Source organism: Dendronephthya gigantea, unplaced genomic scaffold, assembly GCF_004324835.1.
Source record: "Dendronephthya gigantea isolate DGI-Jeju-01 unplaced genomic scaffold, DenGig_1.0 000046F, whole genome shotgun sequence".
Taxonomy (NCBI): domain Eukaryota; kingdom Metazoa; phylum Cnidaria; class Anthozoa; order Malacalcyonacea; family Nephtheidae; genus Dendronephthya; species Dendronephthya gigantea.
The window spans coordinates 104852-120369 of record NW_021163056.1 but is presented as its reverse complement, the minus strand read 5'-3'; the positions used below and the strand labels follow the sequence as shown (position 1 = coordinate 120369).

The following is a 15518-nucleotide window of genomic DNA, read 5'->3' as shown; positions in this document are numbered from 1 at the left end:
AAGACCCTTTAAACCTCTAGAATATTGACAAAGTCAGGTTGAGTGTTAAAGTGCCTATATCACTTGTGGGATCTTTACAGATTTTAATAGAGCTTGAAAAATAAGTTCTACAACCCTTTTTGATATAATTAAATAGTTTCGAAAATACGTCAGTTGGGGGGACTGGGACTCAGGAATGATTTGCAAACACGCTATCTTTTATAATGTAAACATGAAGAGTTTCACTAGTGATATAGTTTGCGGTTTTCAAGAAAAAAATGCGGGAACAGTGCGTTGTCTATGGCTGCAGCAACTGGGTGAGTTTTTCTCAAAATATTTTGCGTTATTGGAAGATCGAAGTAAAATTACAATTGATTATATTATGTTTGACAAGAACTCGGTTCCTTAACTTTTCCTTGTCCAAATGCTTTTATCACTGTGTTATCACCTAGGTATATTTCAGATGGTTGCGAATATTGGATGTAATTGGTAATCTAACCCTTTTCTGATGTCATGTGTTTGGTTGCCCCACTATCTATGAACCATAGCTTGTTGTCTTGAGGATGATTTGTTGTGGAATTAAGGGCAAACTCTTCATTATCTTTTCCATTGTTAGATTGTGTATTTCCACTTTCGTCAGCTAAATATGACTGTGATTTAACATTCCTTCTGATCTGTGGACAATTCCGCACGATATGACCATGTTTACCACATTTATAGCACTTAGGACCATTGCCAACTCTTTCAGGATTGTACTGTTTAGAACTGTCCAAATGTTTCCTTTCAGACTGGTTTCTAAACCGTTGATTTCGTTTAATACTAGGATATTGTTCCTTTCTCAGAAACAATGCTTCATGTTGTTTGGACATCTCCGTTTTACTTTCTCTTTCCGTTTCAAATGCTCTTCGGTTAGTAATTTCTTTACATTTTCCCATGTTAATTCTTCCATTTTTTGAATATTCAAACTTGAGATGAGAGAATCGTAAGATTCAAGTAGACTACCGAGAACGACAGTCGCAAACTTTTGATCGGATATCTCTTCGTTTATCTTCCTTAATTGCTTAACCAACGTGGTCATGTGTGTAATATGTTCAAGAACGTCTGTTCCTTCCTTCATAGTCGCAGCGTAATATCGTCTGTTTAATCTAACGATGTGGGCAACAGAGACACACTCAAATTGCTTCTCTAATAATTCCCAAAGCTTCTTTAGGATCAGTAATGCTAGAAATATGAATTTGCAATTTCTTCTCTACATTCAAAGCTATCAACAAATACGCTTTATCTGATTAAAGGCGGTACGTATTTCTCACTGCAGCTGTAGCCCTTTTATCTGGTGCTACCTCGGTCCCCATAGCGAAACCCCAAAGTCCTCGTTCCATCAGAACAAGTTTCATGTTGTATTTCCAAGATTGATAATTATCACCCTTCAGGGGCTCAATCGTCGTGATTTGAAATTCTGCCATTGAAATTACACGATCACATAAAAGACTCTTTTGAATTTTCCTTCCACCATTTCTTTGCCAATAGTAAACTACGGCACATTCACGTCTCAAACACTACACAACCGTATCCGGGACCGTACCTAGGCCCATAACCTATTGAAACTTTATTGTTTAAGTCGTGAACAAAACATAAAACCTTTGTATTTTAACAACAACGAGGATATTGTATGAAGCAGAGCATGTGACCTAGCATAAATTATTTATGATGTAATACGAACACACTTAATATATTTCTAACACAATATCTTCATGACTTAAAGGCACATGAAGACCATATGCTTAGTAGTCATAAACCCAAGGACTGATGAAATTAGGAGCTGGTCAACCCTGGACAATGCTACAAGCCATCAATAAACCAGCAGCTTTAAAAAGGCCTTCAGTAAGTGAGATAGTACTTGTAACAGATGCACCATTGCAAAATGAATTAATCATTTGCTCCAAGTTCCCTAAATAAAAATTTGTAACAAATATCAGCAATCACTTTCCAGTTCTATAAACTTCAAATCAAGAGTTAATAAGATCTAAAATAGATGGAAAACTAATAATCTGAGGAAAGAAAGTTCTTCAAAAATGCCATAATTCTCTCTTGGTTAATGTTTGATGTAGCAAGAAGTTCACTCTTTGGATTAATTTTTGCAAAACACTCCAAACAATCTGTGATTAAGTGGCAATATTCTGATGTAGGCCAGATTTAACCTTGCAGGCAAAGGCACTCAATTGAGTCAAATCCCCATACATTCTTTTAACCCTGAATTGCACAAAATGCTCACCAGAGAATACATGTGTCAAAATGGGTGAAAAGTTAACAAACAGTGAGGCATATTTAACTAAGGTATTACAGCCATAACAAATACAGAACAACAAATCTATAAAAAACTCTTGTCTAGGGCCACCTCCATCGATGGCTGGCTCCCCAATAAAGATTACTCTTAGTGTATTCTGTGGTTTGAACCATTTACAATTTTCCGTAACATTAACAAAGTCCTCCCACAGACGTTTTCTTCTGACATAAATGGATGTTAATTCAGGTTTGACATTTCTTTTCAAATTAGTTAAACATTCGGTGATGGAGGTTGGGCGAGGAATATCTTCTGATGAAGTATTGAAATCGACTTCAGGTACATTAACATCCTGCATCACAAGGTCCCAATAGGTTGCATGGCTTGGCAACAATCCTTCTGCTGAGTCAGCACAATGGTCTGTCTGCATGCACAACAATTTCTTCACATGGAAAGGACACTGTGCATGTAGGGCATAAAATGATAACCTGGAGGGTTGTTTCATCATTTTGACAAGGTACATCATCACCATTAAATTGAAATGGTGAGATGAGCAACAGATTGTCATTATTATTGTCCTCAATAACATTACTGTTGCTATTTATCACTTCTACTTCTGAAGGTACACCACTATATGACGGTTCTCCAACAGATTTTCTGCAAATTCGTTGTCACTGCTCTCAACATCACTCATTAGCTCATTTTCTCGGACATTAGCTCAACTGCTTGGACAAAAGAAAACTTGGGCTCTGCGAAGAAACCTATGTGCTCTGCGAACATTTCGTTAATCAATTTTCTTACATTGTGCTCATTCATATTGTTGCTGATTTCAACGGCCGAAAGGGCAAGCACTTTCTCATAAAGCTCTCAATGATTATTAATCTTTAATGGGGAAAACTTTTTCATTTTCAAAAAGGACCTCATTTGAATGTTGTTGGAATCTTTAATATCATTACTTAGACTATTAAAATTAATCGGCGGCTTGATAATGAAATCTTTGTTTTCCCCAATTTCTTGTGATTTTTGGAAGCTTTAATTTGTCTTTATTCCTTGTGTTATATCCATGGCAATCTTGTTGTGTTTCTGTCATATGGTGATTAACAAGACCATTCAAACACTTATACATGTAAATACATCTTCTTTCGAATCTTCTTTTGTCTAATGGTATCTAGACTTTCTCAAAGTCCGTATTTGATAGTCCGTATTTGATTTGACGCGGTGAACGGACTTTTCCAGCCTGCTTCGCGCGTTTTTTTTCCGACCTGTATTTTGGTCGGAGGTTGGTCGGAGGCTTGTCACAATTTTAACCAATCAAAAGTCACACACTATTATCTGACGTCATCCTATTAGCAACATATTATTATTAGCACTTTTAGCACAGCGAAGTGAGCGAAGTAAAATTATTCAAAATATAAAATATGAATGTCCGAAGAGCTATCGATTTCGGTTTAGAGAAGCCTGGTTTCTTATCTATAAAAAATAACCAACACAAAGTTGTTGAGGCATATCTAAATAAACTGGATGTCTTGATGGTTAGTCCTACTGGGTCGGGCAAAAGTCTGACATTTCAAATTAGTCCATTTGCCCTTGACTATATAAAACATGGCGAACGAACCCAACAAGACGATATCCAGACAGTTTGCCTTGTGATCGCTCCTTTGGTGTCACTCATGAAGGACCAGGTTGCTATTCTGCGTGAAAAACAAGTCAAAGCAGTCATGATTGGCCCTGAGAGCACAACGGAAGAAAATGAAAAGGCTAAGAAAAGCCAATACAACCTCGTCTTTGCAAGTCCTGAAGCAGTATTCAAAAGCCATCGTAGTACAATACTCGCGTTGAAAGACAATATTGCAGCAGTATTTATAGATGAAGGTCACTGCATTGTAAAGTGGTAAGTTTTTAAATAAGTATTCCGGTTGTCCAATTTTTAAACTAAATTAGATGTGTAAATATAATACTGATTTGATGTGGACTTGTTAGGTATAAAATTAAAAGATATAGCATACACTGTAAACTTTATAATACTCTAAACAATATCTGGAATGGAGCAATGATCGAATGATCGAATGGCAGGCTTAAATTCTACGGTTTTGTAGTCATTTTAAATATGTAAAGTATCTCACGTTTTTTTACTTCTGTGTGTTATTTAGGGGGCATGGAAATAATGTAGAAGAAGCCTTTCGAAAAGATTATTCACGTCTTGCAGAATTGAGATCAATCTTAAAGAGGAATACGCTATTCATTGTATTGACTGCAACAGCTACACAAACTGTCAGGAATTTTATCATAAAGGATTTAGCAATGAAAGACTGTGTCCAGCTTATAACCATACCAAATAAAAATAACATTAGATTCTCTGTGTCTGAAGTCGACTCCAATGATCTTTCAAAATCATTCCAGTGGCTGATAGATGAGCTAAAAACAAAAAAGGTTAATACGCAGAAAGTCCTGATATTTTGTAGAAAGAGATCCCATGTTAAGGATTTGTATGAAGCATTTCTTGAGGCACTTGGACAAGAGTCTTATGTTTTGCCCACAGGGCAAGAATCTATGGATGATCGAACAAGACTTTTCGCCATGTACCACAAAAAGACCAACCACCTAGTTAAAACTGTAGTGGAGAGAGAATTTTGCAAATTCAGTGGGACAGTTCGAGTAGTATTTTGTACGATTGCTTTTGGCATGGGTGTCAATGTTGAAGGAGCTTATCTTGCATTTCATTTGGGACCATCCAGTACTATTGATGACTATATTCAGGAGGTTGGTCGTATTGGTCGAACAAGTGAAAAGATGAGTCATGCTGTACTTTTAAAGTATTCTGGGTGTACACGGAGTAGGAATATATCCAAGGCTATGAAGGAATATCTACGAAATTCTGATAAATGTAGGCGTTCCTTGTTGATGGCACCATTCTTAACAAATGGAAACATGGAGTTGATACAGAACGAAGATCAGCAACAATTTATTCATTCTCACGCATGTTGTGACGTGTGTGCTAAAAGCTGCACATGTCAATGTTCGTGTAATCAAGATGTGTGTTCATGTGATGCTACCTGCAACAGTCAATCATATTACTCACCTATGGAAATACTGGCCACAGACCGTAATTCAACTGGGAAGGTGTGTATCAACAGTAGAAGTAGTTATGGCAATGGGGGCCCACTTTGTAAAGAAGTTAGGAAATGTGTGAGAGATGAGCTTTTTCAATATCGAGCAAAACTGGCTCATTACATACCTGATGAACATTTGCTAACAGGCATTGATATTGCCACTGGGTTTTCAGTCACCCTGATAGAAAATATTGTTGACAATATTTGGACAATTGATTGTATTGAGACTCTAAAAAACTTGTTTAGTTTTTTCAGTGAGGAGCATGCATTACAATCATGGCTAATTATAAGTAGTGTGAAAGAAAGATTATTACATATGCAAGATAATTATTCTGTTGACAATGATGATTGGTCATTAGAGGATTGCAGTTCATCATCATCTAAACACAGCTCAACTGATGAACATAGCCCAGCTGATGAACACAGCTCATGTGATGAAAGTGATGATTCTGATGTATTTATGAGATATAGAATTTGTAACATTATAAAAGACAGTGATTCCAGTGATTCAGATTAATGGCTTACCATATAAGTTTTGAACATATGCTGTTCATGTATTATTAATAACAACTTTTAATTGAAAAACCCTCTTATTTACATGGCCCAGTTAAGTAGAATCAAGTCCACTGCAAGCAACTTTGTTTCAGCAGTGACATAAAACTTATGTCCATTAATCCAGAAGCGGTCTACATGTACTTTAGTAATTTTACTCTAATGCCAGTCAATTTACTAGTCAGTTGTATGATATGGCATCGCTACCATAATAAAACTTAAATAATAATTTATATTCTAAATATATGTTGCATCATAAGTATTTTAGCCTCCATTTTAGTATGTTCCTTATAATGTACTGTACATAGCATATTTAATACATATGTTTCCAGTACAGTTCTGATTTTGAACTGACCAATACCAATATCAAATTTTATAAAAATGCTTTTTTGAAAACTTTTTTAAAGAGTTTGAAATCCATTTTCTGAGATCATCAGTGTTAATATCCTCAAGTAAGTCATGTTTCATTTTAGGAAATGCAATGTGCTTTCTTTCAGGGATTATTTTGTACAAATCACCTTCCTTAAGATCAGCAACTGAGGCCATGACATCATCCTTAGTTGAAATGCTGGTATGCTTCCCTGAAGGCTTCTTGACATGAGTAGACCTGTCATAAGCTTCAAGGATAGCATTTGTCGGTTCAGTGGAATGACTCACCCTTGCAATACTTTTATCTGTAATATCCCCTTTAAAGCTGTGTATGTCACCTTTGAAAGCTTTATTGTCATGTTCTACATCAAGATCCATAGGGAAATTTGTATCAATTTTACCTTGATGGTTGACGAATCGATTCCATGTGAGGGAGTGTGCCATGTGTGGAGTCAGAAGGCAGTTTACTTGTGCCTGTAAATGTAGAGTGGCAAAAGCATACTTAGGACAACTGCTGACTTTGTAGTACAAACAGAAAAATTTGTACAATCTCAAAAGCCTCTCGCCATCACCAAGTTTGATTGCATCGTTATGATTCTTACGTAACAGCAACAGGACAAGCATTTGGTGGGTGTAATTGTATACTCGGTCTGGCTTAGCTTCATCTTCTGTGGTGGTTGGGCTGTTGGTGTTATCGGCTGGTTTCAATCCATGCTTCTTCTCCTCATGCTTCTGTAAAGCACTTGGTCGGACATACTCCTTGTTGCATGATCTACATCTCAAGTTAACAACTTGGTTTGATGTTTGGGGACTTATTTTTGGAATGTTATTTACAACATGCTCTTTAACAAAGCTTTTGATAACTTCAAAAATATATTCTCTCTTTGCATGCATGTCAGTTGGGATGCCAGCATAGCTGTTATTTGTTGGTTCATCATCAACATTCTCCATTCCAAAGTGTTCCATCGCTCCGCAAATTAGGTATGCATCTAATACTTTGTCAACAAACTCGCCACATGCGTAAATGTTATTGTGGGGATACGCAGTAACATTCCTTTCATCAAGCAAATTTCTTGCAGCATATAATGTCCCTTTGTCTCTACATGAACCTAGATCATAAAGGTGATGCCATATGACCTGATAAAAAGACAAAATGCAATTTATTAGACAAAAATCTTTGATTGGTAGAGTAATGGATGGGAGAGCTTTTTCAGTTTTGGATATTATCTACTGTACCTTCAGCCACTCTGCTTGGCTATGGAAATCTTCCAGTTTTGGAATCAACCCTTCCAATCTGGCTGATGGAGTTCGGGCATCTTGAACGCTAGACTGTGCTTCTTTGTGGCGCTCAAATGTTAAGTAATCTCCACCACTGAGTACTTTAATTGGTTTGGAATCACTCTCTGTGTCATGACCAGGAACATAAGGATGAAGCCATTCTAAAATATCTAGCATATCATCTTCGAACTGTTCATTTTTCCGTAAAACACCAAGGTGGACCTAATTTTTTTTCAAGAAAATACTTTTTGATTTAAATAAAAGTATATTTGTTTTCATATTTTAATTTGTTTGTATAAAAACCATCTGGGTTAAAAAAGTGGTATGGGGGCAGGTGGGAAAAGGGGGCACATATATTTTCATGCATAAATTGAGTGAAACGTATGGGCATGAATATTTTGTTGCAAGTGATATATATAATTTGCAATAAGTAATATATGTCATTTCTCATATATGTCATTTCTCCTTTTGTTATTTCTCATTTGTCATTTCTCATTTATTTCCCTTGCAATTAATGATCATACAATTAAGACATTCAATACCTTCTCTGTTTTCTTTTTGGTATATTCCATCTGTGCGTGGACAATTCGTTTGGGAATGTGTTCTAGAAACCATGCGAGTGAAGGGATATACTGTCCCCAGACATGTCCAATGAGAATGCTGAATTCCTCAACTAACACAGACTGCTCAGTAGCACTTGGTAGAAATGTTGAAAGTGGCACTAGTTTGACATCATTCTTTGGCTGTTTGTTTGAAAGGTGATTTGAGGGAATTCTGTTCTTAAATGATACTATCTGATACATGTGGTGGTCTTTGTTTTTGTTATTTAGAGTCATTTGCCTAGGAAGTATTCTCATGTCCACATTGTCACCAGTGAATGAATACCCTGGGTCCATGGTTTCTCTGTGTGACTCCAGTTCTTGAGTTAGCTGCTTAGCTAAGACAGAATCAGCACCCTTAGATTTAATTTCATTATCCAGCTGCAGTAGTAGGCAATTTTCCCTCTTCACCCCTTCCTCAACTTCATTTTTCCATGCTTTTAACATTTCATCAAATCCCTTGCCAGCAGCTTCAAAAAGAGTATTTGTTGCTCCATATCCCATACATACATACAAGGGTGATAATCTTTTGAAAGCTGCCTTCTTGAGTCCTCCTTTCTTTAGAACAACAGATTTCACCTTTCTAGTTGCGTTCATATCTTCATTAAATATAGAGATTAGTTTACATCCTGCATCTAACATGGGCACTGTTAGAGCTTCCTTATTTTTCAAAATGTTTCTGCTTTGTGATGGATTTGCTGTTGCTGCTTGTAACAATTGCATAAACCTTGGTGCTCTGTCACTAAGTTCTTGATGCACATTATCCCACGAAAACTCAGAGAGTTCCTTAGGAGTAGATTTTCTCAATAACGAGGGGTTAGTTTTAGAACAAAGTCCAGTAATTTCTGATATGATCTCTTTGCCAATAAGTTGATATATTATTTCATTCACATCTGGTAAAGCAACTAATACAACAACAACAACAACAAATTTATTTTCACTCTTAAAGAATATTACAAGAAATCACTATTAATTTTAATTATACATAGAGAGTGAAGGCCACCTGTAATAACCATATGGGCTAATCGAGACAGGTGACCTTTATAATAGAATGTAATAATCATTAATTGAAGAAGTTAGAAATGTTGAGACAACCACAACATACACAAAATGAAAGAAAAGAAGAAAAAAGAAAAAAGGCTCATAACAAAGATATATATCTATATTATACTTTGAAACCAAGAAAATATTTGAACTTAATAGCTATTAGTTATTTGGAGTTTTAATTTCTTTTTAAAGTTAGAAATGGAAAGATGTTTTAGAGATTCATCAATACTATTCCAAATCTTAGTACCAATAAATCTTATATTGAATTTTCCATAATTAGTACGAACTGGAGGGAGAGAGTAAGTTGACTTAGAAGCTAACCGAGTATTGTGGCTATGCTGCTCGCAAACTGGGTTAAAAAAGTCATTAAAGTTTGTCGGAAGCTTTGCATAATAGAAGTTATGTAAAAGCAACGTCGAAATATACAATATCGGGGAATTTTAATAAATTTAAACACTTAAAAAGAGGAGAGCTATGTTCATCAAATTTCGAAAAGGTTATTATACGCACAGCCTTTTTCTGTAAGGTAACCAGTGAAGATAAGTTGGATTTGTATGTGTTGCCCCAGACTGTCACCCCATAAATAAGAAATGGATAGATAATAGAATAATACAATTGGGTTAGGGTCTTTTTTTCAACAAAATGCTGTAGTTTAGATAAAATACCAATACTCCGTGCAATTTTTTTAGAAAGTTCATGCACATGATCTTTCCATTTTAAATTCCTATCAATAATAACTCCCAAGTACTTGATACTTTTCTTTTCCTTAATTTCGATTCCATTTATTAAGATCTTCAGTTTCCTAGTGCATTTTTTTTGCGAAGGGGAGAATATTACATAGTTTGACTTATCCACATTAAGGGAAAGTTTATTAATAGAAAGCCATTCATAAAAAAAGTCAGTTGATTATTTATTTTAGATTCAATATCTGTTAGGCTTCTATCACAACAGAGTAAATTTGAATCATCTGCAAAAAGATGAAAATCTAACTGAGGAGCACAGTAGCAAAAGTCATTAATATATAAAAGGAAAAGTAATGGACCTAACACTGAACCTTGCGGAACACCGCACGAAATGGGTTTAGTATCGGACGAAATATTACCAATAGAAACTAACTGAGATCTGTCTGTTAGATACGAATAAAACCAGTTTAGTACTATTCCTCTAATTCCGAAGTATTCAAGTTTCCTAAGCAATATAGTATGATTCACAGTGTCAAACGCCTTAGTTAAATCTAAAAAAATGCCACAAGAGAAAAACTTGTTTTCAATAGCTCTCTGAATTTTATCAGTAATTAGATGGATAGCATGGACAGTAGAATGATTGGAACGAAAGCCAAACTGCCCCTCAAAAAGAATCTCATACTTTTGAAAAAAGTCAATCAGTCTACTGCACATTAACTTCTCCATGATTTTGTTAAAAATAGAAAGTAAAGAAATTGGCCGATAATTGGACATGCTAGCTCTATTACCTTTCTTGTATACTGGAATTACTCTCGCTATTTTCAATTTATTTGGGACCTTGCCAGTAGAAAAAGAATAATTGAATAAATATTCAAGTGGTGGAGACAGGAGGCTCTTGAGCATTTTAAGAAGTTTAGTTGGAATACTAAAAGGACCAGTGGATTTAGAAGCATTTAGTTTGTCAATAATACATTCGATTTCATTAGTTGTCACTGGGAGGAGTACAAAGCTATTGCCCAGAGGATCCAGCATAAATTTTTCAAATGTAGGGCCTGCCATAGGAATTTTAGCTGCAAGATCTGGGCCAATGGTAACAAAATAATTATTAAAGGCATTAGCAATAGTCATTTTGTCTGTTATTTTTGTACTGCCAACCTCTAGAATATGAGGAGCATTTGCAGACTTAGTCTTCAAACTGATTATCTGTTTAATTCCTCTCCAAGTTTCTTTAATATTGCAGTTGTTTGCTGCAAAATAATTCTTATAGTAAAGCTTTTTACTAATAAGTAACAAATGTTTCAGTTTGTTTCTATAGTGCCTAAATTTAGCTAAATAATAGTCATTCTTAAATTTTAAATAGTCTTTATAGAGCAAGTTCTTTTTAGCAATTGAAACTCTTATAGCTTTAGTTACCCACGGTTTGGTTTGTAATTTTACTTCCCTTTTTGAAAGCCTTTTTAGTGGAGCATGTTTATCAATGACTTTGGCTATTTTTGTGTGAAATGACTCAAAAACAGAGTCAACATCATAATCATTTGCAAAAGCTTCCTCCCAGTTAATACTCTGAACTTCAGCCAACAACCTCTCCTCATCCAATTTAGAGTAATCTCTTTTGTAAATAACACTTTTAGATGTAAAGTGTGGCAATTCATTGATTATTAGAAAATTAGGCAGGTGATCTGATAGATCACACAGCAGGTTGCCACAAATTGTATCATTTTCAATTGAATTAAAAAAAATATTGTCGATTAAGGTAGCAGAGTGATCAGTTATTCTAGTGGGTTTAATAATATAAGGCTGAAAGAAGTGAGATGCCAATGTGTTGATAAAATCACCTGTTGGGTTGTGTGATTCAAAGTTTAATAGATTTAGGTTAAAGTCACCCATAATGGAACAAAACTTAGATTCACTGGAAATCTTATCAATGGCTGCATAAAAGTAATTAGTAAAATTTTCTAGATTACCATTAGGATGTCTGTAGATCACAGCACAAACTATATTACTAGTCTTACGGTGAATTTCGATCCATAAGGTTTCAAAGTCATTCGTGATTGCACTCAAATCATCTCTTAAGTGAAATTCAATATCATCTTTAATATAAAGCCCTACACCTCCAGCTTCATGAAGGGTTGGCTGAGATAAAAACTGATAGCCAGAAATAGAAATATTGGCAATCGGATCTTTATCAGCTTTTATCCTAGTTTCAGTTAATCCAATAATGTTAAAATTGTGTTGTACCTCTGCTAACAGTGTTAATAGCCTGTCATAATTAGCTGACAGGCTACGAATATTACAATTAAAAATTGAAAACGGGTTGTTAGAAACAGCATTTTTAACAGGTGCATTACTATGGAACTCATGGGGTGTATAATAATTAAAGTTAATATCGAAAAGTACATTAGTATCAACATCAACATTGTCAAGATTTGGAACATTATGCAAAAGCGAGATCGGTTCAAGTCTAGGTAGATCATCAAAAAAGTCATTTCTTGTTACACAATGACAGCTACAATTAATAGCTGATTGGACACTGTTATCAGGAATGCTGGTCATTTGTCATTAGAATGATACCCTCAAAAACTGTAGAAGAAAAAATAACATGACTTATCTGTGACTTCATAAATCAGCCACATTCCAAATCATCTAGACAGGTGATGATTTTTAAAGGAAAGTCTGTGTTTTTTCTCAAGTAAATACGACCTTGGTTGGTCCAGATAAACTTGTAGTTATTCTCTCGCCGATATTTCAAACACGCCTTGAAAAGCTCTCTATTCTTAGCTGTGAGGCTTTCGGAAATATATATCTTGTAAAGCAGGATTTAAATTTCGACCTCTTGAACGTGTAGTTACATTTACACTGGAACTGTAAGATTCACTTCTCATAGGCACAGAAATTTCTTCAGCAACCAGCTCCAGATCCATCAATGAAGCAACTTTGATAACTAAATCATTGGTGATTTCATCTCGTTCGACAGGAATACCAGTTATCTCACAGCAATCTCGACGTTGATACTGCTGAATATCGTTAAGCTCCTTTGATAATCCTTTGGCGAAATTTGAAAGTTTTGTATTCTCATTTGAAAGTCTCATCGTTTCTTGTTTTAGGAAACAATTTTCACTCACGACGTCATGCAGACTAGTCTCCAACGTTCCAACTCTTTGTTTAATTTCTTCAAAGCTTAAATTTAGGAACTTCATAGATTCATTCATCTCACAAATCGAATCGCTAATTTGTTTCAATTTCTGATCAAAAATCTCCTCCAGTTGCTTTGTCGAAACAGAAATAGTTTGAGCCATATTTAACACAGATAGACAAATAACAAAAACGTAAGATAAACACAAAAAGCAACAAAAATTGAACATTTATCGGAAGATTTGGAGCACAGCGAAAAATATGTCCGCCATCTTAACTCGCCCCAGGCTATAGATTGATAGGCAATTGACGTGTTGTCCCCTAATGCCAACTGTCTTCCAATCCTTTGATATTCATCCTTTAGTTTAACTATTCTATTATGGCTGTTATTATATTGAATGACCACCTGCATTAAAAGAGATAAAGAAATTAACACTTTAAATAATCATATATTTGAATAATTATGCATTTAATAATCATACAATTAATAATAATTAATAATAATTAGTAATAATTAATAATCATCAATTATTATGTATTTTACCATTTATTATGTATTTTACAAAATTTAACAATTAATAAAACCTGCATCAAAACTGTATATATCATTTTATTATATCTTCATTGTACAAAGAGGGGGAAAAACTAATTTACATTTTGTACAAAAACAAATATGGTTTTTTAATACATTTTTATTACATTTATATAAATATACTCACATAAACTGCGGATGATTCCGACTCTTCTGGCCAGGACAAAGTTTGCGTATACTTTTCGGGGGTTGTTATTAACAACGGAACATTTGGCTGGTCTGTATTCACGGAGGCGCAAGTCGTTTGACTCGTTTCACTAGTCGTTTCATTATCAAAGAGAGCTCTTGCACGCTGTTTGCTGCTTTGATCGTCTAGTGCATTATTTTTATTTTGCCTTTTGACTGATGCAGCAAAACCTCTTTCAGGTTCTGCAACTAGCTTCGACTCGGAAGAATAAAATAGTTCTCTTGATTCTAGTATTTTCTTTACCAAACTATCGTTCCGGCGATCACATTTTCTGCAAATAATAGCGGCAAAACTTTGTCGGCTGATATGTGCACCCACGACAATTTCCAAATTCGTACAAGCCTTTGTTTTTTCTGATTTCAAGTAAAGATTTTTTCGATAATCCGCATTAGTCACGATTTCCAAACAGTGAATACAAATAAAATCCTTTGATTTTGGTGATACAGCAGCAGGACGACGTACTGTTTTTGTTGGAGTTGAATCATCCATCGTAAAATAAACAAACCATTTTGACAGCTTTTGTGAGAAATATACCGCATGCATCTTGCATGCACCTGGTTCTGCACGCACGTGTACAGAAAAGCGACGATGACGTAATTAACATTTCGCACCAATTTCATCTAATTAGATGCAATTTTCTGCAGGCGGAACAAGTCGAATTCTCGCTCGCCCTCTCGCTTCGCTCGAGGGCTTCGCGACTTCGTCGTTAGTTAAGGTGTTCAATTGCGATTGTTTTCAATTGTGAATCTTGCGAATCTTTAGAAGTCGACTTGAGCAAGTCTAAATGGTATCCACTTCAGCAGAGCAAGCGCTTCAGTTGAAGAGGAGTGAAATGGCTTGTCAAGAATGATCTTGGCAGCTTTACTTTGTAGTACTTGTAGAGTTACCATGAGCGTATTGTTATTTTTGTTTCCCCAGACTATGTCCGCATAATCAAAAATAGGGAGAATGAGACTATTATAAAAAAGTACACGTGACTTGAAGGGTAGAAATACCTTTATCCGTTGGAGAGGACTAAGCCGTTGGTTAACTTTACATGCAATTGATGTTCCACATGTTCTGTCCATGTGAAGTTGGATGAAATAACAATCCCCAGATACTTAAAACTTTTCACAGAACCAATATTCTGTTCATCAATAGATATCTGTAGAGATGCATTTCCAGTGAGTTTACGATTACCACCGATCAACATACTCTTTGTCTTTTCAAGGTTCAAGGTAAGTTTGTTTTCATCTAACCAATTTGCTATGAGGCACGTAGGATCAGAGCCATAACAACATATATAACTGTATCATTGGCATATAATGAAACGTTTGAAAATTCTAGCTCATTCGGCAAGTCGTTAATGTAGATGGTAAATAGTAAGGGACCCAGAATTGTTCCTTGTGGTACGCTGCAGCTAACAGGCATTGGATCAGATAATTCAGTGCCACAGCATACACGTTGCCTCCTATTCACAAGATATGATTTAAACCACTGGAGGGTATCCCCTGACACTCCTATATCCGATAATTTCGATAACAAGATTTGGGGGTTAACTGTGTCGAAAGATCTTTGTGAGATCTAAAAAAACAGCTCCACAAAGACTACCTTGCTCCATTTTTTATAACACTTCATCCGCAAAAGATGTTAGGGCAGAAACAGTAGAAAATCCTTTTCTGAATCCAAATTGCCGGTTCGAAAGTAAGTTAGTTAGTAAGTTTCTTCTA

The 15518-nt window shown here is 35.4% G+C and overlaps 1 pseudogene; it reads right to left on the bottom strand.

Moving 5' to 3' along the window:
* Window positions 1–3127: 3127 nt before the first annotated feature.
* On the bottom strand, window positions 3128–15165 carry LOC114527712 (annotated as a pseudogene).
* Window positions 15166–15518: the final 353 nt, after the last annotated feature.